A 23825-nucleotide genomic window follows, 5' to 3' on the forward strand; every position below is an offset into this window, starting at 1 on the left:
CCTTAAAATATAAAGCCTGGGCACTTCCCTGTTCTATTTTTGCCTGTGTTGCCCCTACATCTAAAATACCCTAAAGCAGTCTTATTCTGACCTCAGCACAGGAGCCAGCTGATATGTGTCATCTATTCTGTTCTTTCCTGCTATTATGTGCCTTCCTGGGAGCACATTTGCAAACGCTTTGCATTCTCAGATCAAAACTATTTTACCTAAGGGAATAACTCAACCTTGTTTTTGTTGTTGTTATTGTTTGATAGGGGGTCAATTTCCCAATAAATTGTTAATAAAAATTCCAAAGAAAGATATAAGTGGTATAGGGCTGGAGAGATAGCACAGCGGGTAGGGCGTTTGCCTTGCACGCGGCCGACCCGGGTTCAAATCCCAGCATCCCATATGGTCCCCTGAGCACGGCCAGGGGTGATTCCTGAGTGCAGAGCCAGGAGTAACCCCTGTGCATCGCCAGGTGTGACCCAAAAAGCAAAAAAAAAAAAAAAAAAAAAAAGAAAGATATAAGTGGTATATGGTAGCAACGGGCTGGAGCGATATAGCACAGCGATTGGGTGTTCTCCTTTCACGAGGCCGACCCGAGTTCCATTCCTCCGCCCCAAGCCCGCGCGGCAGAGCCTGGCATGTTACTCGTGCGTATTGGTTATGCCAAAAACAGTAACAATAAGTCTCTTAATGAGAGACGTTACTGGTGCCTGCTCGAACAAATCGATGAGCAACAGGATGACAGTGACAGTGACAGTGATGGTGGCAACAGGAGGTGTAGACTATGATCTTTTCTGAAAATAGCTTTATTGAGATACAGTTCGTGTGCCCCACAAGTTACCACATGTACTGCATCATTCAGTTACTTTTAGTATGTTCACAGCCATCAACAGTCAATTTCAGAATAATTTAATCACTCCAAAAAGAATCCCCACAGCATGTAGTCATTGCACCTCATCCCTACCCTCTGGCCCTGCCACCGCCTGTTTTCTTCCTGTGGCTTGAGCATATTGTATAAATAAAAACATGCACTTTATGGTCCTTTGTGTCTGCCTTCCTTCACTGGCAGAGATTTTTTTAATTTAATTTTTTATTAGTGAATCACCATGGGGTACAGTTACAGATTTTACAAACTTTCATGCTTGTGTTTCAGTCATACAAATGATTGAGTACCCATCCCTCTACGAGTGTCCATTCTCCACCACCAATATCCCCAGTAGCCCTCCCGCCACCCCCTCCTTCTCCCCGCCCCCACTCCACCCTGCCTCTGTGGCAAGACATTCCCTTTTGTTCTCTCTTTCCTTTTGGGTGTTGTAGTTTGCACTAGAGGCATTGAGTGGCCATTGTGTCTGATCTATAGTCTACACACAGAGAGTTTTTGAGGTTGATCTGTAGAGTAGCAAGTATCAGAATGCAAGTTCGGAATATGATTTTCAGGTGGAAGGAAGCTGGAAGAGCTTGGGGGGGATGCAAGGCCAGTACTGCCCTTGGATGCCAAGTCGGCATTGGTCATTAACATTCAGCTCTGTAATGGTCATTTCGTCTCTTGGAAGTATCTAAAATAAATCTATCTTCAATGCTAATGCTTGCTTCTTCCCTCCCTGCCCCCAGCAGTACACATAACTGAAAGCCTTGCTTAATTACAAAAACAGAGTCAGTCATTGTTGCTTCCTGTTAACTACTTGCCTAAGAAGCACATTCATCTTGTAGAAGAGATAATGAGCAAAACTGGCAATGCCCTAATAAGCTCTAAATTAAGCATACAGAATGTTCAATGAAATATAAGAATCAGCAAAATTTTTTGTCTACTTATTGATCATTAGTGTTAATGAGAACGCAGCAAGTAGCTTTGTTCCTATTCACTTAGAAAATATAAAAACAAGGTAAGCAAGCAATTAGGAAGGTTAATGCGAGCATTCAGGTTTCATCCTGATAATGAAATTATTTATTTCCTGGCCCAGTGACCTCAGAAGCCCTGAATGGCTTCATCTTCGCTAATCTTTGTCCAGTTTCCAACCACCTTTCAGGAACAGGAGCTGTGATAATCAGGAGAGAGCCTACAGAAAGCTATAAAACGGAATGAGTACACTTAGAACTGTAGCACTGTCGTCCTGTTGTTCATCGATTTGCTCGAGCGGGCACCAGTAACGTCTCCATGGTGAGACTTGTTACTGTTTTCTGCATGGTGAATACGCCATGGGTCGCTTGCCAGTTTCTGCCGTGTGGGCGGGATACTTTCGGTAGCTTGCTGGGCTCTGAGAGAGACGGAGGAATCAAACCCGGGTCGGCCACATACAAGGCAAACGCTGTGCTGTCGCTCCTCCAGTAAATATCAGTTACGAATCAGAATCAGGGTCTGTTGTTCGTATGAAACAACTGGAGGTTCTTATTAATAAGGGTGGAGGAAGTAATCCGGGAGACTGTGCTAGCGAGCAGCACTGGGGCTCTCTGAGGCGGCAGATGGTAAGAGCCTAAGAAACACCTCCAAGGAGTGAGACTGCCATGGCAGATTCAGGACACACAGAGTGCGCAGGCTGTATCACTGGTGTCAGAAAGACAAGTTGCGCAGACGGAGGCTTCCGAAGGGCATTTGTTTTGTTTTGGGGTGGGGGTGGGGCAGATTTGGCAGTCCACCTGAGGTACTCTTACCTCTGTGCTCAGGAGTGACTCCTAGCCATGCGCAGGAGACCCTAGGCAGTGCCAGGAATCGAACCAGGGTCAACAGCACACAAGGCAAGCACCTTACTCCTGTGCTTTCTGGCCCGACACCAGGGGCTTCTTAAAGGAACCAGCGCGAATTTACCAAGAGCAGGCACAATGGCTTTCATTGCTTGGATGATACATTTATTAACGAGTAGATAAAACATGGATGGGAGAACATCCTTCTGCGGCTCATGACAGCTTGCGGTCTGGCCCTGGTACGTGACAGGACAGCTGCCCGCGACCTGTCTGCTTTTGTATTTGGGGTCCACACATGATGTTATGAATATCCAAATGGCCCTTGGCAGAAAGCAAAGTCCCCCTCCCTGATAAAGGAACCCTGGGGACATCGGACTTCTGTTATTTTATGTGTCAATTTTTTTCAGATGGCTTCCTTATGGAAATAATGGAGAAAATGGGTTCATGAGAGGATGATTATAAAGTCTAAGCACTTTATTCTAAGACTGCTGATAAACAGATCTATCTCAATTGAACCCAGCAAATTGTCTGCGGGCCGTATTGAGCGTGAGTGTTTCTCTCTCATCATCCCTTTGAAGTAACCTGAATACTGACTGAGACCGTGTATGGAGAGCAAGAAGAGGAGAGGGACGTGAATACACCTGCTCTGTGCTGGCACTCATGGGGGAACAGCAGATCATCTGGTGTTTTTTAGAATAAGGCAGGATTAATGCCTAGGGACATGCGTAAATGCTCTTCTCTAGAAAATAAAACCTAAATTTAAACAAATTGTAGTGTTCTCCCCCTTGAAACGCCAAAGTTAAAGGTAGAGAGAGAACTTGTGAAATAGCGGCACGTGGGGATGGGCAGAGGCTTTAATGGCCAGAGCCAGTGAGAGCCAAGAGGACGAGGAGGATGCAAAATGGGGAAAAGGGAATCTTGGACTGTTTATTATTTTTTTATCGAATCACCATGAGTTACAGTTACAAAGCTTTCATGTTTGGGTTTCAGTGATACAATGATCGAACACCCATCCCTCCACCAGTGCACATTCCCCACCACCAATATCCCCAGTATCCCCTCCCCTTTCCAGCCCTCCCTCTGCCTCCATGGCAGATAGTCTCCCTCATACTCTTTGTCTACTTTTGGGCATTATAGTTTGCAATACAGATACTGAGAGGTTATCACGTTTGGTCCCTTATCTACTTTCAACACACATCTCCCACCCGGAAGGATTCCTCCAACCATCATTGTCTTAGTGATCCCTTCTCTATTCCAGCTTCCTTATCCCCCAGCTCATGAGACAGGCTTCCAACTATATATTCCAACTGTATATTCCTGGCCCTTGTGTCTACTGTCCTTGGGTGTCCATCTCATATTATATTATTTTATATCCCACAAATGAGTGCAGTCCTTCTATGTCTGTCCCTCTCTTTATGACTCATTTCACTTGCCATGAGACTCTCCGTGTCCATATCTTGGACTGTTTAAATAGAAATAGAGTAATCTAACTGCTTTACACTTCTGGGAGTCAATCTTACTATACGGTGATTTATTATGCTCAATTCTGGGAAACATATTTCATGAGGGACCTAGACCAGCTTCAGCTCCTTCGGAGGAGTCCTATCATAGAGTGCTATAAATCATCACAGTTGAGCAACAGTTGGAATGAGTGAGGATAGTTAGCTCAGAGGATAAAATATTTAAGAACCAAAGGATGTCTCCTTTTAAGCATTTAAAAGGAAACTCTAAGAGAGAATTGCGTTCCATTTCCAAGAGGAAAGTAAGGATGAAGGGGTGAAAGCTGAAGAATGGTACATTTCATATCAAATATAAGGGGGCCAGATAATACAGCAGGTATAACACTTGCCTTGTATGTGACCAACCTTGATTTCACTCCCTGGAATCCCAGATGGTCCCCCAAGCACCACCGGGGGTAAGCCCTGAGCACTGCCGGGTGTGTCCCCCAAATATGTGTAAACAAATATATACAGACATATATATATATAAACACATATATACTGGGTGTGGTCTGAAACCTATATATATATGTGTGTGTATGTATGTGTCTGTGAACAAGTTCTGCTGGTAATTAGGAGTCTTGAATCTAAGTAGATGAACCCCAGTTTGTTTGAGATGTTCAAATAAATGATACAATGGTAGGAACACCCCCATAATGTGGAAGCTGGATACTCAGAGTCTTAAGTCTCCTTTAAGGGATCTAGAAATGTTCACTTTAAACTATTGGTTGGGATGTGTGTGTAGCGGGGGTGGGGGCAGGAAGGAAGGAGATTGGTGTTGTTTCTCTCTAGCAGATCCAGAAATAAAATGTTTCATGAGTTATATGGCAGACATCTAGAATAAGTAGGCAAACACGGGCAAGCATCTAGAATTTTTTTAAATGCCCCCCATCATCCTAGTGCACAGGTGTTCAAGAAGGAGCTCTTCTCCCATATGACCCAGTGATTATACTTCATGGCATTACCCAATCCCCCAATATAAAAACATTGCTGTGAACAGATATATGTACACATATGTTCACTGCAGCACTTTGTATAATATCAGGATAGGGAAACAACCCAAATGTCTAAGAACAGATGAACGGATAAAGAAGTTATGGTCTATATATACAATGGAATACTCAGCAGTGGTAAAAGGTGAAATTGTGCAGTCTGCTGCAATTCCGGTCGAACTGGAGAGTGATGTGTTAAGCCAAATAAGTCCAAGGAGAGGGAGAAGGACAAAACTGGATAATGTCACTCATTCATGGAATGTAAACAGACAAAACAAGGGAATAGATGGTATTGAACAATGTCAGCCCCTTGGTCTTGGATTTAAAAACTCAGATTAACAAGCAGGGAGGAGAGAGAAGGGTTGGAGGAAAGGAAGAGATGAACTAGAGGTGAAATGGGTGCAGTAGGGGGGATCTTTGACACATTGGTGGTGGTGGGGTACAAGAACTTATATCAATACCACAAATGTTGCTACTATCCTAAACATATTACCTAAACTATAATAAAAATTCATTATAACAGGAAATCTCCTTTTTTTTTGGTTTTGGGGTCACACTCAGCAATGCTCAGGGGTTACTCCTGGCTCTGCACACAGAAATTACTGTTGACAGTGCTTGGAGGACTGTGTAGGAGGATTCTGGGAATCAACCTGTGTCGGCTGTGTGCAAAGCAAATGCCCTACTTGTACTATCACTCTGGTCCCTAACAAGAAATCCCTTGAAGCTATTCTGTGTTTCTTGTGAAGATGTTTACTTATTTCAAACCTTATTTATAGCCTTGAATTGGGATGATTTCTTTCCTTTGGCTGCTTTCTTTCTGCTTATAGATTTTTGTGCAAATTTAAGAATGGAGAATCATGCATTTTTACAACTGTGAAAGTACCTATATTGCTCACTGTAATTTCTATCCTTGGTAATTTACATTGAGTGAAAATATTCCTTCAATTCTCATCTTGTTCCATATCCAGTAAAATTTTATTTTGGAAGGTACTTGGTGTTTGCTACGAAACCTTAAAAGAGTAGAGCTTCAAGTCAGGCACATCCAGGCTTTATATCTTGACTTTTCTGTCTTTCGTAGTTTGCTAAATCTTTCAGAAATTCAGTTTACTTATCTGTTAAGTGAGGTGGTTAAATATATATTTCATAAAATTGTTTTGAAGCCCCCCAAAGTACAGTATATTAAGGACCTATCATTAATGCTGAATGTATAAAACATATATAATGAACTATCACTGTCACTGTATCACTGTCATCCCATTGTTCATCGATTTGCTCAAGCAGGCACCAGTAACATCTCCATTTGTCCCTGTCACGTGCTAGTGTAAACTGATGGCGTACTGGGGGCTCTTTCAGGATCAGGAGAATGAGGACTGTCGTTTTTACTGTTTTTGGCATATCAAATACGCTACGAGTAACTGTCAGGCTCTGCCGTGCGGGCGGGATGAATATTATTATTATGAGTACTATTCTTCACTCAGTCATGTTGCCACAGCTCTCAGCTCTCCATAAATTAACAGGCCTGAATTTATTTCTTTTTCCCTCCGGTCCTTCCCTTCATTGTTGTTGTTGAAATGTTTGGGGATTGCATACTCATTTGCAGTGTTCTCCTAGAGCCGCAAACTCAATTGCAGTACATCAAGGGATTGCCTTCTTGTGCCACCAAATTTCCTGATGGCAGTTCCCAGGGATCACAGCGAGTGTTGCGGAGTGATGGTGGAGATTGAACTTGAGGCCTCGTGGCTGCCAGCCAGGCACTCTACCATGGAGATCTATCCTTAAGCCTCAAAGTGAATTTCTTTTTTTTCCCTGATAACTTGAAAATTTTCCTTTTTTTTTCCACACATGCAGGGGTCCTTCCTCGTTCCCTCTCTGTCAAGGTGCAGGGTGTGGATATGAATGTGTGTGTGTTTAATGTGATGGTTTATTTACTTTTTATTGAATCACTGTGAGGTACACAATTACAAAGTTGCTACTGGCGGGGTTTTAGTCCTGCAATGTTCCAACACCTGTCCCTTCACCAGTGCACATTTCCCACCACCAATGTCCCCAATTATTATTATTAATATTAATATTATTATTTTTATTTTATTCCTCTTCCTCCTTCTTCCTCTTCTTTCTTCTTCTTCTTCCTCGTCTTCTTCTTCTTCTCCTCCTTCTTCTTCTTCTTCTTCTTCTTCTTCTTCTTCTTCTTCTTCTTCTTCTTCTTCTTCTTCTTCTTCTTCTTCTTCTTTTTCTTCTTCCTCCTCCTCCTCCTCCTCCTCCTCCTCCTCTTCCCCTGCCCCTCTCTCCCCCTCCCTTTTAGGCATTATGATTTGCAATACAGATACTGAAAAGTTATCAGGTATCATCATGTAACATCAAAGTTAATTTCTTACCACTATAGAATTTATATTTAAAATATTTCGTGCCAGTTGTTTGCTTTGTTCTCAAATATAATCGGAGGCTTTTTCTAAAAATGTTGGTGTGATGGTGGTCAAGGACAAGGCACATGTATACCTTTAGCTTAGTTCACAAGTTCCCAAACTTTCTTGGTCTACCACCCCCTTTACAGAAAAAAAAGAGTTACTCAGTGCCCCCGCCCCCCACGGGAAATGTACCTTCTTTCAGCCAAACGAACAGAAAGCACCCTCAGTTGGCATCCAAGGCTACTACTTAGATTACTCTAGAGCCCCTGGGGATGGTTTTCCCCATTTTGGGAAACACTGGCCTAGATTTTCTTCCCTTCATCTTTGGGGCCACACCTGGCAGTGCTCAGGGCTTTCTCCTGCCTCTGCTCTCAGGGATCACTCCTGGCAGGCCTGGGGCCCATCTGGGGTGCTGGGGATCAAACCCAAGCTGGCCGCATGCCAGGCAAGCGCCCTACCTGCTGGACTAGCTCTCTGGCAGGCGCCGGCCTAGGCTCCTTTCTCTACCCAGCCGTGAGACTGTCCCCGAGGCCTTGGGCAGGCTTCCTGCTGCTGGGTGCTGCCCTCGCCAGGCCCGGGGCGCTGATGCTTTCCATCAGGTACTTGCCGGAATTGGCCCTCTCTGTTTGATTTGAAGTCAGGAGCTGGATCACAGTGAGGGGTCCTCTCCGCTTAATGAATCATTAGTAGAACAGAGAGAGAAACAGAAACGGAATTACACGCTGTGTCAGTTAACCAGCCTTCCCCCCGAACGCTGCCCCGCCCCCACCTCCTCTGAAATACAGAAGCTTTTGCATAGCAACCACTCCCTGGCCACTAGTTCTGTCTGTTGAACCAAAGACCCGTATTTCACCTTCTTGATTGATTTTAATCTGACTTGGCAGCTGTCTTAAGCTCCACCGCAATGAGCAAGCTGGGAGAAGGAGAAGGAGAGCTTTGCACCAACAGCAGCGCTGCTGGCCCTCTTGCCTCATTCTCTCCGTTTTCTGCCTTCCTGACCACATTCAATTACCTGCAGGTCTGAACCCCTGGGTGAGGGCCCTTCAGAATCAGGCTCCTGGGGCTTGCTCAGGATGCATTAAGCCCAGAAAGGGAGTGTTGGGCGGGAGAGGGGGTGCGGGGGAGGGGGGAGGGGGGAGGGGAGATAAAGGCTCCACGGATAAGCAGGTGGCTGTAAATGCTGCGTTCCGCTGTCTGCGTCCCCGACTCCCGCCTCAGCAAAGCCAAGGTCACTGAATGTACCACGAGCTTCTCCATTCCAGGGCCTTAAACACCACAGAAACCTTGCTTGGGCCTTCAGAGAAGCGCTCTGCCCGTTCAGTCCCCCTGATTGTGCCCCTGCCTATAACCTGGAGTCTGTCTACCCCTACTAGTCCTTCCTTACACACATCTGGCCTTTTTACCTTCTGGCTCGGAGACTTGGCATAGCACCTGACATTGAAAGGTTACTCCGTCACTTTTTTAATTTTTTTTTTTTTTGCTTTTTGGGCCACACCCAGAGATGCTCCGGGGTTCCTCCTGGCTCATGCACTCAGGAATTACTCCTAGCGGTGCTTGGGGGACCATATGGGATACCGGGAATTGAACCCAGGTCGGCCGTGTGCAAGGCAAACGCCCTACCCGCTGTGCTATCGCTCCAGCCCCTACTCAGTCACTTCTGGCTGATGGAGTCGAGTGGGGGCAGGGAGAGCCCAAGACTAATCTAGATGTATTATAACACAAATAAGCCGATCCCCCACACTGTTCGAGGGAAGCCAGACAGACCTAGAATCAACACGAATCCGTCAGCTACCTGCCAAGAGCTGAGGGAAGGGAGTAAACAGGAGGAGTCACGGCAGCACGTGTGAGCCAGAGAGGAATGCCAGTGCAGACTGAGGTGGCGGTGGCGGGGAAGGCTTCCTCGCGAGGGCATGTTTGAGGCATATCTAAGAAAGGGACAGAGTGGCTCATTCTCAGGAGGAAGCTTTCAGGACGGGAGGCGCGCGCCGTGTGTCAGGCTGGGGGGAGGCTGGGGGCACTGGTTAGCTCCTTCTTTTCTCTTTGTTGCTGATGTGTTGATGGCGTCGTAAGGGACTCCCACCTCTGATGGCAGGACTTGCACCTGCCACAACCGACCTGCACTGCGCTGGGGTGCTCTTAACACATTCGGGCTGCAGTGCTCATTGGGGGCCACTGTGGTGCTGGTGCCCGTGGCTGGTGGGGGTTCACACTTCTGGCCACACAGTGCTCATGCAGCAGTCACAGCGCCCCTCAGGGCTCTCAGACACCTGGCCCGTCTCCAAGGCCAAACAGTCTGTCGAGGCACCAGCGATCCCTAGGAGCAAAGCTGCCAAGATTTAGCACAGGTGGGCACTGCTGGGGTTTGAACCCAGGCCTCATGGTGCAAGGCCCCGAACCCCCGGCCCCTGGGGTGGTATTTGATGGCAGGAATTGAAAGCTGATGGAGTAAAGGAGTGATGAGTGGTGAGAGGTGAGATCAAAAGGAGAAAATTGCAGACTATAGGATAACTTTGGTTTGTCCTTTCTGCCTTGCCACGGGGAGCTTAGGTTTATTGGGTGCTCCTATTCCTCGGTGTTTATTTGTAAACTCTTTCTTTGTGTTCTGCTTCCCCAACCAGTCAATCACCTTTCTCTCCAAATCAGACGCTGTTAATTTATAAATATCGCTTTTCTCTTCACCTTAAGTCCTTTGCATAGTTGATTCAGAGTAATGTCCTTTTTTGTATAGACACAGGAAGACAGTTAATGCTATGCTTTTGTAACTTGGGAGTTAATTGACTCCGAATGATATTCACTCCTGGGCATCTGTTCTCTCAACATAAGCCTCAGTTGCCCTTACTTCCTAGAACCCCAAAAGCAGGGTCCTGACAAGGGGCTGGAAGGACCCAGGACAAGCTGTGAGCTTCTCTGGCATCTAAATGAGCCAGGCCAAAGTGCCATAATACTTAACTCTAAGTTAAGAGCATGGTCATGGACAAATTCTGTCCTGATTGAAAAAGAACCAACTAGATTAGGACCCTGCTAGGGTTAGGGAAGATTAATCTGGCCTAAGCACTGTAGTCTGGAATCTACAGCTGCCAAGATTCAGCATGGGCGGGCGCTGCTGGGGATTGAACTCAGGCCTCATGGCGCAAGGCCTCTGGTCCCCTAGTCCCCGGGGTGGTATTTGATGTCAGGAATTGAAAGTCGATGGAGTAAAGGAGTGAAGAGTGGTGAGAGGTGAGATCAAAAGGAGAAAATTGCAGACAAAAGAAGTAGCACTAATTTGCCCTAAGTACTGAGGATTAGGTCCAGGAGAATATGAGAAACCATCAGAGAAAATTGACAAATGGTATCCTGAAGGAGGCAAAAAGCCAGGATGTGCGGGGGCCCTAATTCTATAAAAGGACACACTGTCCAAACAGTCTGGTCTCCTTGATGCTACTCCCAGGTAATTGATTACAATGTTCAAAGAATAATTGCAAGTACCCAGAGCGGAAATTAGTGAGCTGTGAGAGTGAGGATGATGGGGGGGGGTCACAAAAAAACCTCACTCAGTCATTAGGTTTCCTTTTAGACTTACCTTCACTGATAATGGTAGGCTGTTTGATCAAACTAATGTGGGATCATCTGCTTCAGAGAGTTCTGCGTGGTATTTAGAAAGGTCTCAGTATCCTCCTGGACAAGAGGAATACTCTGAATGGTTGCTCTCCTTGATGGGTCTGTTTGGGGGAAAAATAATATTATTGCCTTTGCTGATTACGGTAAAAAGCACATCACCACCATGATCTAGTTTCAGAAGTTTGTCATCACCCTCAAGGGGAACACCCCCGTGTCCTCTCCAGCCCCTAGAAATCACCCATCTGCTTTCTGTCTCAATACATTTGCTTCTGGGTATTTCTTATGAACTGGGTCGTATTCACTGTGACCTTTTCTGTCTGGCCTCCTTCACCTAATATCATCTTTCCCAAGTCCATCCAGGTTGTAGCTCGCATCATGATTTCATTTATTTTTATATAGCTGAATGACATTACGTTATATGAACTAGAACACATCTTGTTTATCCATTTATCTAGCTGATAGACATTTGGGTTGTTTATACCTTTGGGCTGTGAGCAGTATTGCTATAAACATTTCTGGGCAGGTTTTTGTTTCAACACTCCTTTTTATGTTCCTTTTATTCATTCATTTGGAGGGGATGCCAGAGATTGAACCCAGGGTGCTTTACCATTCCCCATGCTCCTGTTTTTATTCTTCTTTTTATTGTGTGTGTGTGTGTGTGTGCGTGTGTGTTTTCCCTTTCTCTTTGTTGCTGTTGTGGTGAAAACCAGAGTTGCGCCTCCCATGACGGCACTCGAGTGCTCGACCACGGTGCTTTCCGCGGCTGCACAGCTGAGTTGGTTCCTTGCACCCCTTCTCTGGAGGAGGACGCAGCCCTCTGGCTGTGGCGCTTCGTGATGCCCGTGCATCTTCGGTGCTGAGGCTCACCAGGAATCACGCTTTTTAGTTGTCCTGTTCGCAGCACTTGCTTGCAGAGTCTCTGCGACTACACCTGCTCACAGCGCCAGATTTGTAGACAGCTGGGCCACAGGAACTGTGTTCAGTGCTAGGGACAGGGCAGGGATGGGGTGGAGGGGACACCACCAGCCACCAAACTCATGGTGTCCTGATTTTTAGGCAGAAGTTCTTAGCCGCCACACAGTCACCCAAATCCTGGACACTTGTCAAAACTTTTGGGTTATTTTGACTTCTGGTGGGTTTTTTTGAGCAGAACAAGGTTGGTTCACACCCAGACCTAGCTGTGTTCAGGGCTTGCTCCTGGCTCTGTGCTCAGGGATCACCACTGGCTTTGTGCGCAGGGATCACTCCTGGCTCTGTGCTCAGGGCTTGCTCCTGGCTCTGTGCTCAGGGATCACTCCTGGCTCTGTGCTCAGGGCATACTGCTGGCTCTGTGCTCAGGGATCACTCCTGGCTCTGTGCTCAGGGTATACTGCTGGCTCTGTGCTGAGGGTTCACTCCTGGCTCTTTGCTCAGGGCTTGCTCCTGGCACTGTGCTCAGGGCTTGCTCCTGGCTCTATGCTCAAGGATCATTCCTGGCTCTGTTCTTGTTCTCAGGGATCACCACTGGCTTTGTGCGCAGGGATCACTCCTGGCTCTGTGTTCAGGGCTTGCTCCTGGCTCTGTGCTCAGGGCATACTCCAGGCTCTGTGCTCAGGGATCACTCCTGGCTCTTTGCTCAGGGCTTGCTCCTGGCTCTGTGCTCAGGGCATGCTCCTGGCTCAGTGCTTAGGGATCACTCCTAGCAGGGCTCGGGGAATCCTCTGGGGTTCCAGGGATCAAACCAGCGTCAGCTGCATACAAGACAAATGCCCTACCCTCTGTACTATCTCTCTAGCTCCTAATTCACATTTTCAAATGTTGAAGTTGAATGTATCAGTCTCCACTTCCCCACCACCGCTTTATTTGTTTGTGCTTTTTGGTCTCGTGTCTAAGAACCTATCGCCAAATCCAAAGGCGAGATTTACCCCTCAACTTTCTTCTCAAAGATTGCTAGTTTTAGGGGCCCTGTTCCCCTGCTGCCGCAGACTGGTGCAGACACTGAGGGGGCGGGGAGTGTCCTGTCCCACAGCAGGGTGAGAGGAACATCCTGTGTTTCGCAACCCGCCAGACCGTTGGCATCCCACTCTTTCATTCTTCCGCCTTCATGACTACCTCCCAGGACTCATTCAACTGCCTGGCAGAGACAGAAAGGAGCTGACTGAACCTCGAGTGGGATTTCAGAGGACGGTTCCAACAGGAAGGCTCCGGAAAGCAATAGAGGACTAATTATGCAGCTTCGCCCAAGCTCTCAGGGCCCTCTAGGAAAGGAGCGCTGAGAGAATACCCCAGGAGGTGATCTGGAGCCACTTGGCTGCGTCTCGGGCCTCGCAGGGCCAGAGTGACAAGGCCTGGGGTGATAAGTGACGGAACAGAAGTCCTTAGCCCTGAGCGCACATGCCTCCCTCAGTTTGGTGGCTGTGCAAAGCCACATGACTGATTCTTCTGCCTCTTCCCTCCACTTTCAAGGACCCTAGAAGTAACATCAGGCTCAGCAACAAATCCAGGATAATCTCCCTCTCTTGAAGTTAGCTGATTAGTGACCTTCTGTGCTTCCCTTGTGCTGTATAATGTAACTCTCTCACACATTCCGAGACGTGGACGTTTGCAGAGGCCTAGGATTCTGCCAATGACACCTCCTCTGCCACCTTTAGGACTTGTCAGGCTCTCCAGCCTGCTCGGGGGATGAAATTCTTGGCAGCTTTATCACCCCACATTTTCCTTTCGTTGCAGATGCTCTGCCCCAAGACTTCTGCCGTGTTGAAACGCGGAAACCTCGTCACTGGCCGTCCAACCATAGCAGCAGAGCTGCACCCCGGGGCTGAAGCCTTCTGTCCCAGAGACCCCAGCCACAGGTAGAGTGACGTTGGCTCCATGTTGAGGGCAGGGACAAATATCATTCACAGTATTTGCAGGATTAAAGCAGGTTGGCTGAGGAAACTTAGAGAAAAGCCGACAATATGTATGACAAGTGGCATCCACGCACAGTGGGTGTCCCCCTCCCCACTCTTCTCTCCCTGGTCTTGGCAGGGCGTGGCTGGAAGCACCAAGGGTTGGCTCTGGGAGAAGGACTCTGCTCCTCTGTATTTATGATGAAACTGAGGCGGGCCGGAGGGAGAAGAGCCTCAGGGATCAGGAGGATTTGGATCCAGGGCCGGGGGCGTGGCCTAGAGGGGCACGAGTCAGCCTCATCTTAGGTGAGGGCACCTGGAATTCGCTCAGGGAAGTCACCCTTCCCAGCTGAAGACTCTGAAGCCCTCCCTAGGGGGCAGCCTGCAGCTAGGCTCCCCAAAAAGAGGGAGGAACTGTGAAAACCCTGGGGGCCCCCCTGGAGGGCAACCCCTTGGGAGTCTCACATGGTTCTCTGAGTGGAAGAACTTCCCAATTCAGAAAAAGAGTTTGGCATGCTTAACTCATTGAAGGAACCACTGTCACTGTCATCCCGTTGCTCGTTGATTTGCTCGAGTGGGCACCAGTACCGTCTCCATTGTGAGACTTGTTGTTACTGTTTGTGGCATATCAAATATGCCACGGGGAGCTTGCCAGGCTCTGCCGTGCGGGCGAGATACTCTTGGTAGCTTGCTGGGGTCTCCGAGAGGGGCAGAGGAATCGAACCCGGGTCGGCCTCATGCAAGGCAAACGCCCTATCTGCTGCGCTATCACTCCAGCCCCGCATTGAAGGAACAGGAGTGAAATGTAAGCAGATGATCTTTATTTTTTATTTGTGAATTTTTTCGTATTTCTTTTTGTTGAAATGGGTCTAAAGACTCCAACATCCGGACCGGAGGGATAGTACAGCAGGTAGAGTGTTTGCCTTGCACACGGCCAACCTGGGTTCGATCCCGGGCACCCCATGTGGTCCCCTGAGTACCGCCAGGAGTAATTCCTGAGTGCAGAGCCAGAGTCACCTCTGAGCCGGGTGTGACCCAAAAAGCAAACAGTAAACACTCCAATATTCTAAGTTCAGAGTGAATCAGATAGATCACATGTGGAAAAAACTCCAAGGTTTTCAAAGCCAGTGAACACATTTTTATATTTATATTGTTAATAAATGTTTATACCAAGAACAATATCCACCATAAGTATGTAGGGCTGGGACTTGGTGGTAGAGCACATGCACTGTATGCACAAAGCCCCGAGTTTGATTCCTGGTACCCTCCCCCAAACTATCATGTGTACATACAGATACATCTGAGATTAACTTTAAGGACTTCGTTTTTCCTCCAAAGAGTGACAAGTGTTATGAAGACTAACTGCCCGTTTAAGAAAAACCGACATGAAGAGAACTAAGGGTTCTCTCCCCCAAACCCTGCCGTCGACCCTAGCAGTCTCCCTAGGAACGCACTGTTGCCATGCAGCTGGTGTAGTTTCTGAGTGGGTCCTTGCAACCTGTATATAAACATAGCGTGGAAGACTCTAGAAGCTTAGGAAATTCGAGTTTTTATTTAACAGCTTGAAGAAGGTAGTCTTGGATCTGTCACTACATCCAGCTCTCGTGCTGGTTCCTCTCAACTTCCCACGGATGTGGTCTCTGTCCACGCTGTTCTCATTCTGCATTTCTGCCTGAAGTCCTCTGCCGTGCTCCTGGTCTCCCACTGATGCTCAGGGGTCTCCCGTGGGGCCCAGAGCCTGCCTCGCAAGGCCCGAAAGCCCGCAGTTCTGTCTCCCTTCAGCTATCCTTGTTCTCAGGCCACTCGTGTGAGAAATGCTTTCCTGTTCTCTGCCCTGGCACAGGCTAAAGCAGGCTGGCTCCCTTCCATGGAAGTGTGAGCTAAGGGTCAAAGACAGGAAGCTGTCCGACCTGATTGCATTCCCTTGGACAGGTTCTTCTTCCCACCCTTTAGCCATTTTCATTACTGATTTCAATGGCTATTCTTCGTGTTGGTGAGATTTAAAGTGACCAATCAAATGGAGTATATCACTGGGCACCCCGTTCTCCCTCTCCACCTCCACCATAACATACGGAAGTGTTTTATTTATTTACTTCTTTTTCTTTTTTATCTTTTTAAAAATTGAATCATTGTGAAATACAGTTACAAAGCTTTATGTTTGTGGGCTGGAGTGATAGCACAGTGGGGAGGGTGTTTACCTTGCACGTGGCCGACCCGGGTTCGATTTCCAGCATCCCATATGGCCCCCTGAGCACCGCCAGGAGTAAGTCCTGAGTGCAGAGCTAGGAGTAACCCCTGAGCATTGCCGGGTGTGAACCCCCCAAAAATGCTTTCATGTTTGAGTTTCAGTCATACAATAATCAAACACCCATCCCTCCACCAGCGTACATTTTCCATCACCAATGTTCCCAGTACCTCTCCCGCCACCCCCACTCCATCCCACCCCTTGCCTCTGTGGCAGACAATTTCCTTATTTGTCCATAATCCTTTCGGGCATTATGGTTTGCAATACAGATACTAAGAGGCTATCATGTTTGGTCCTTTATCTACTTTCAGCACACATCCCCCATCCCGAGCGATCCCTCCAACCATCATTGACTTAGTGATCCCTTCTCTATCCCAGCTGCCTTCTCCCCCAGCTCATGAGGCAGGCTTGGAACAATCCATGGGGCAATCCTCCTGGCCCTTGTCTGCACTGTCCTTGGGTGTCAGTCTCAGATTATGCTATATTATACAGGAGTGCTTTAATTTGCTCCCAACTTCCCATAACAGAGGAATGTTACAGTTGCCACAGTCTGTTTCCTAATTCAGCAAGCTCCAAAACCACCAGTTCCCAGTACTCTTAGAAGCAGCATTCATTGCGAAGGTTCTCCTCCAGTTGCCATACACAATGCAATTAATAGAGTGTGCACAAGAGGGAGGGAGTGGTGGGAGAAAGTGGACAATTTAGAACCAAATCAGAAGCTGTTTTTATCCCAGAGTCAACTTCCACACCATAAATTTTTAAAGACCTCCAAATCCATCAACATGCTTATATACTATTTTTTATCTTCATTATCATGAGGGCACCAATGAGCAAGCCAATTACTTCCTCAAAAATTTATGAAAAAGTAAATCATAGGATTACATTCCATTTTTAACTATGCATAATATTTATGAGTCCACAAATTGCTAATGAAAAATAAGAAAAAGGTAATAAAAGTGATTTGTTTCCATCTGGGAAACATGCATTAGAAAATTCAAACCTGCTCTTGCAGTCTTGTTCACCAGATTTCCTCCCGGGGGGCTAGACAGTTAGCATAATACGGGTTTTCAGATAAAGAATGCTTCTTAAGGCTTGGATTTTCACAGTGGACTTAATTTTTGACAGTTTCAGGTAACATCAAGGGACCAAACTCTTATTCAGTCCCAGAAAAAAAATCTGAGTAGGGTCACCTAGGCTCAACTGTCTTCAGCCCCCAGTCTGTTCCAACTACTAGCATATGTAACATTTGTACGACTTAAAATCTTTTGACTCGCCTGGTTCCTTCAGCAGGCAGACAACAGTAGGAGAAAGAAAACTGTTAAATAAAACATCGAAGAATATTATAATTTCCATGTGTTGAAGGAAAAACTCATCAGAACATTATAGCAGGCATAATTTTAAAGTAATATTTTGTGTTTGGAAACGCAAATTAGTGTTTTGTGTTGTGTGGTAATGTTTGGCCTGAAGTTAACTGATCACTTAAACCTTTTCAGAAACATAAATTCATCTATCAAAAGTGTGTGTGTAGCATAGCAAAGAGAAACACAGGAATTGTTCCCAAGGCCTGGCTCGCCTTTCAGTGTTAGCTTGATAAGATGACACCTCCAAGAGCTGCGGCGTAACATTCAAATCAGTGTGGGACTATTGGATGATTTGGAAACAACAGCTAGTCTCCCACAGTCCCCAGCAAGGAAACATCAAAATTGCTTTCTCTTAATCTCAGTACTATCCATTTCAAACCGATGTTTTTCTTTTTGAAGCTGCTTGCAGGTAGAATGTTGGTATTTGGTACATTTTTAAAATAACAAAGGCCAAATCTCTTCAAGATGTCCAGTACAGGTTTTCCCAAAATGTGTCTCTTTGACAGGTAGATTATTTGGAGATGAGATCAATCCATTGTTTTGTTTTGATGTCACCCCTGGCGGTTCTCAGGGCTAACTCCTGGCTTGGCGCGTAGGGATCACTCCTGGTGGGGCTCGGGGACCGTATGGGATTGCTAGGATCAAACCCAGGTTGGCTGAGAGCAAGGCAAACACCCTATTCGCTGTACCATCTCTGGCCCCTCACTGAAAACATTTACCCCTCCCTTAATGACCTAGAAGAATGAAGATTGAGGGTATTGTCCAGAATTAAGATTTTTTTAATCTTTTTTTTTTCCATTTTGGGTCACACCCTGTTATGCACAGGGGTTCCTCCTGGCTTTGCACTTAGGAATTACTCCTAGTGGTGCTCAGAGGACCATATGGGATGCTGGGAATTGAACCTGGTTCGGCCGAGTGCAAGGCAAACCCCCTACCCGCTGTGCTATCGCTCCAGCCCCTTAAGACTTTTTTTAAACAAGAAATCACCTTTTGAGATAAGCCTATGACTGTGGCATCCAGAGATCTAATAACAGCATCTGTCTTTGTCACATGAGTCCCGCTCTCCTCGCCGGAGGAGTCTTCCTTTTCTTCCTCTTTTTTTTTTAAAGTTCATATATGTTTTTTATTGATTTTATTTCTTTTTTTACATGTTCCATCTTTTTAGAATTTTTAAAACTTTTTTTTTATTGAATCACTGTGAGATAGACCCATACAAAGCTGTTCATGATTGGATTTCAGTCATACAGCGTTCCAACACCCATCCCTCCACCAGTGTACATTTCCCAGCACCAGTGTCCCCAGGTTCCCTCCCATCACCCTCCACGCCCGCAATCCCCATCCCCTTCCTGCATCTATGGCAGGCACTTTATCTCTCCCTTCCTCTCTCCTTTTGGGCACTGTGGTTTGCAATATTGATACTGAAAGGTTATCAAGAATACCCCTTTACCTACTTTTAACACTCAATTTTTACCCAACATGATCATTCCCAACTGCTATTGTTTCTCTTCAGATTGCATAAATCTTTTGTCTTTTTTTCTCTTAAAGCCTTAGGCCCCCATCCTATTCTTTAGTTCAGAATATAAATATCCTAATTTTGTCCCATTGATTTTAGGATTCACACCTATGTAGATTTTCCATGTATAATGCAATTAGTTTTATTATTTTCTCCTAACATGTCAGATATTAGTTTGACTGCTAGAAGAAAATTTTGCATTTGGAAACATAAAACACAGCAATAGACAAATTTCCTCTTTGATCCTACTGTAAGCATAGGGCAATAATTCTGATGAATAAATGTTTTGGGTGTGCTGATAAAAATAATCATCTCTTTTAGAATAAACTCTACCTTGAAATGATATGAATACATTTCAGATTAATAAAAAATTACTTCCATTCACAGTCCAGAACCACTGGTGAGATAAAAAGTTCCAAAGAAAAATGTTTGAAAATATTACATCTTCACATTTCCCAAAGATAAGGTCATATTAATTTAAGCACAGGGAAACGGGTGTAGGAATACACATATTTTGAAAAACATTTTATTCTTTTTGAAATCTAGCCTGAAGCACGAATTCATAATTAACATCATGATCTGGATCACCAGTATCTTTCAAATGAATATGTGAACATCTCCATACTATTATTCCTCAGGAGTACAAACGTTATAATACCTACCAAATTCAATATGGTCTCCCTATTTCTGCACAAAACATTCCAATGTAAGTGGAATGATGGCTAAAATGGGAATTGCTCTTAGTGGGGCTACATATCTCCTCATTCTCAGCAATGGAAAACTAATTATCAAATGTTTCCTTGGTAGTAGGGCTGTCTTTCTTGGGGGGAAACTCCAACAACAATAATGAGTTTTGTGTTGAAATATGGAATGTAATCAAGGTAAAGAGGAAATGAAGTGAAATTCATCAGTCATGCAGTTGGGGGTGGGGAGGGCGGGGGCAGGAGGTACACTGGGGTTTTTGGTGGTGGAATATGGGCACTGGTGAAGGGATGGGTGTTTGAATATTGTATAACTGAGACATAAGCCTGAGAACTTTGTAACTTTCCACATGGTGATTCAATAAAAAAATAAATAAAATGGGAATTGCCCTTGTATTTTTGGAACTGCATTGATACGGAGGGGGTCCAACATGCAGTCACCGGTGAATTCACCTTCTTTCAAGGGTCACAACTCATTCCCAGCATAATTTTTTCTATCCACCCACTTCCCCTCAAACTTCATTCGGTGTCTTCAGATTCCTCCCTGTTCTGTTTGTATGCCCACTGGGAAAGGCAATCAAAAGAACGTGACCATTGTTGACCCAGGCAAATTGAAGGACCTCTCTTCTGTTCTCAGAAATGTGTTCTTTGCTTGCCTTCTCTGCTCACATAAGCTGCTGAAGGACATATAACCAAGACGAAATGTGTTGTTGAAATCATTTGGACAGTGAATGTGATTAAACCTAGTAGAGGCTTCTGTATCAACTTTTAAGAGTGGGTGAGGTGGGTGGTAGAGAAGAAAAGTGCTAAGACTGTCTCTCAAGCAAGTTCCCTTGGTTATTAAAACTGTCACAGGACTAGAGAGATACTACAGCAGGTGCGGCTCTGGCTTTCCTGGTTCATTCGCTGCGTATGGTCCCCTGAGTGAGTCCTGGGCACCGCCTGGTGTGGGGACTAAAACCAAAACTGAACAAAACCAACTAAATGGCCACCTCCCAACATGGAGTGAACTGCCATGTTCTTCAGCCTCTGCTTGTTCTCCTTACAGAGAGGCTGGTTTCAGATTATACCTGGGATGCTCCTGGGGTTCTTTCACATCATTGCTCTTCTGGCCAGCCTCCCCTCCCACCCCAACACACACACACACACACACACATAAACATACACACAGAGTCATGCCATTGGGATCAGCACTTTTCCTGTTTTCTTAAGTTCTATAATGAGAAGCTTGTGCCCCTTTACACTCCCCCCTGTCACGGAGCACCCATCTTTGCACCCCACTTTGTCATGACTCAGCAGGCCAAACCCCAACTTCTAAAGTTGAATATGGGGGCTGGAGCAATAGCACAGCGGGGAGGGCGTTTGCCTTGCACGGCGTTGACCTGGGTTCGATTCCCAGCATCCCATATGGTCCCCTGAGCACCGCCAGGAGTGATTCCTGAGTCCAGAGCCAGGAGTAACCCCTGTGCATTGCCGGCTGTGACCCAAAAAGAAAAATAAAAATAAAGTTGATTCTGGTGCCGGGTTTTAGTTAAGGGCAGGATGAGGGGATTAAGAGAGAAAATTCTGCTGGATCAAGGCTTCCTTTACACACATAGGGCATATACTTTTTAAGAAATCTAGGTTTACAAAAGTAAAAGTGAAGCTCAAAGAACCTTAACTACATGGTTAATGACTTACCCTCCTATATAAATGTAACATTTCTAATCTTGTTTTTAAGGGAATGCTTTAAAATGCTTTAAAGTACAAATAATAGACATCAAACCAGCAAGAAAAAGGTCCAAATTATAGAGAAATGATTGTAATGCTGTCGAGAAGGAGCCCTACTTTCTGTGAGGAAAAGTGCAAGGTGGCCAGCCCTGACTCAGCAGAGATGGGACAATAATAGCTTAAATTGAATTCTTCTGCTGCAGGATTATCCATTTCATTAGGGATTTAGACTCAGAGAGAGCTATGCATTTTTGCTCATTTTTATTCTCAAAATAATAATATCCTTCCTCGATCCAGTCAATTTTATTTAAAGTTTTTTTTAGCTAAGATTTCTATAAGCTGTAATACCCAGAAATCATTTATATGTTGCAAAGAAATGGCAAAGGTATATTACTTCTTGTGCTGCAATCCCAATGATCCCCCTTTCTATCTCATTTATATTTAAATTATAGAAGGATAGAAAAGAATGTTGAATTTTAGCCATCCCTGGTCCATGACCCATGTAAAATTGTTTTTATGTCAGTGAATAATATTTCTACATGTTTTCTAACACCTAATTTTGCGTAATGAAGCATGAATGACTAACTCTTCATGATAAAAAAGTTTAAAACAGTGATATTGTTCCAATAATTGCTTAAGCACCCCCTGTATGAAACCAATAGAATTACTTCTAATATTTGTTCCCATAGACCATTTTTCTTGTGAAGAACTCTCTAAGAGAGCCAAATAGAACAAGCAGAGTATATGCAGACAGGGAGAAATGCTTCTATGCCTGCCTCTGTTATGATAATGGTCTACTTTCCTCTCAAATTAAAACCCATTACAGCTCCCCCCACCTTGTCTCACGATGGTGTTAGGAAATGTTCTCCTCCTTTAATGATCAAAATGACAGTGTTTGTGAAAGCTCTTTGTAAGTGACAAAGTGGATACACACATATAAAACCGAATTGCTATTCACTTCCTGCTTATTTATACCCGAGGTCAAAATGAGAAACCTGGCGTTGTCCTAGTTTGGTTTCCCCAAAGCAGAGCCTGAGACGAGGATTTGGATGTGGCCAAAGCTGAGAGGGTGGTTCCAGGAGGCTTTAATGAGGGAGTGGTTGAAGCTGCCCCTAAGGGTCTGGAGAAAGCCCCTTGCCAGTCCCTACTCCCTACAGGGAGACACAGGCGGTTGCTTAAGGTCAGGAGGTGTCCGCCTGTCGAGACAGTTGTTCCCAGTAGCTACAGCAGAGCCGGGGGTGGTCCCGGGTATCTGTGGTGAGTGCTGAGAAGTCAGCCTCCACAGACGGGCGCAGGAGCGGAGTCAGAAGTAGGCTCCTGGCACTGATTTGTACTATCTTGGGGCTCGCCCTATCACAAACACTTGACATGGGGGGAGCATCCAAGGAGAAGTTACCCCGAGCTTCCTTCTCTCCTGTGTATTGGGGCCACTATGTTCAGATGTTAAGATTGAAGGGGTGGGCTGTTTCTGTAATGTTTAATCTTTTTTTTCTTCTATTGGGTCCCACCCAGCAAAGCACAGGGGTTACTACTGGCTCATGCACTCAGGAATTGCTCCTGGCAGTGTTCAGTGGACCATATGGGATGCTGGGAATCGAACCCGGCTCGGCTGCATGCAAGGCTAATGCCCTACCCGCTGTGCTATAGCTCCAGCCCCATATTTCTGCAATGTTTAATGAAATGCTTGCAAATTCAAGGCTTGGGTTTCATCCCTGGCACAGCATGACCTTCTGAGGACTACTGGTGCTCAGAAAATTACACAACAATTACACCCACACAAGTACAACAACAGTTACACACAAACACACACTCATGCACATGCACACACGCACGCACGCACACACGCACGCAACATTTTGGATGTGTGTATGTGTTTTAACACTCCAACTGAAATTTACTGCGTCCCAAATTGAAATCACGAGTAAGGAAGAACTCAGACTTTTGGAAAAATGGAAATCAGAATCAGATAGCCTTGGGTGTAGATTTCTGCAATTCTTCTTAGCCACTGTACAACTCTTTGTGACTAACACACTTTCTCTGGGATTCAGTGTCTTCATTTGTAAAACAGAAACAGTTTATTTATCTCACTAATCTTCTTTGAAGACTAATTGTATCCCCCCCTAACAAAATAAAACACCTACTCTGTGCTTGCCATATAGTTGATGCTTAATAAATGTCAGTCTTTATTTTCCCATTATCATCTGACTGGCTCTGAAAAGTGCTCCTGTATCTCCATATGTTGGAAAATTAAAATTAAGTTTTCAC

The 23825-nt window shown here is 45.5% G+C and overlaps 1 long non-coding RNA gene across 1 annotated transcript in view; it reads left to right on the plus strand.

The window, feature by feature from the left end:
* Window positions 1-23825, plus strand: part of LOC129399655 (uncharacterized) — a 115719-nt gene that overhangs the window by 13451 nt on the left and 78443 nt on the right. The window contains exon 2 of the long non-coding RNA XR_008627226.1: window positions 13873-13994. This is a non-coding gene — a long non-coding RNA (uncharacterized LOC129399655). The remainder of the gene's footprint in view (window positions 1-13872; window positions 13995-23825) is intronic.

Source organism: Sorex araneus, chromosome X (assembly GCF_027595985.1).
Source record: "Sorex araneus isolate mSorAra2 chromosome X, mSorAra2.pri, whole genome shotgun sequence".
Taxonomy (NCBI): domain Eukaryota; kingdom Metazoa; phylum Chordata; class Mammalia; order Eulipotyphla; family Soricidae; genus Sorex; species Sorex araneus.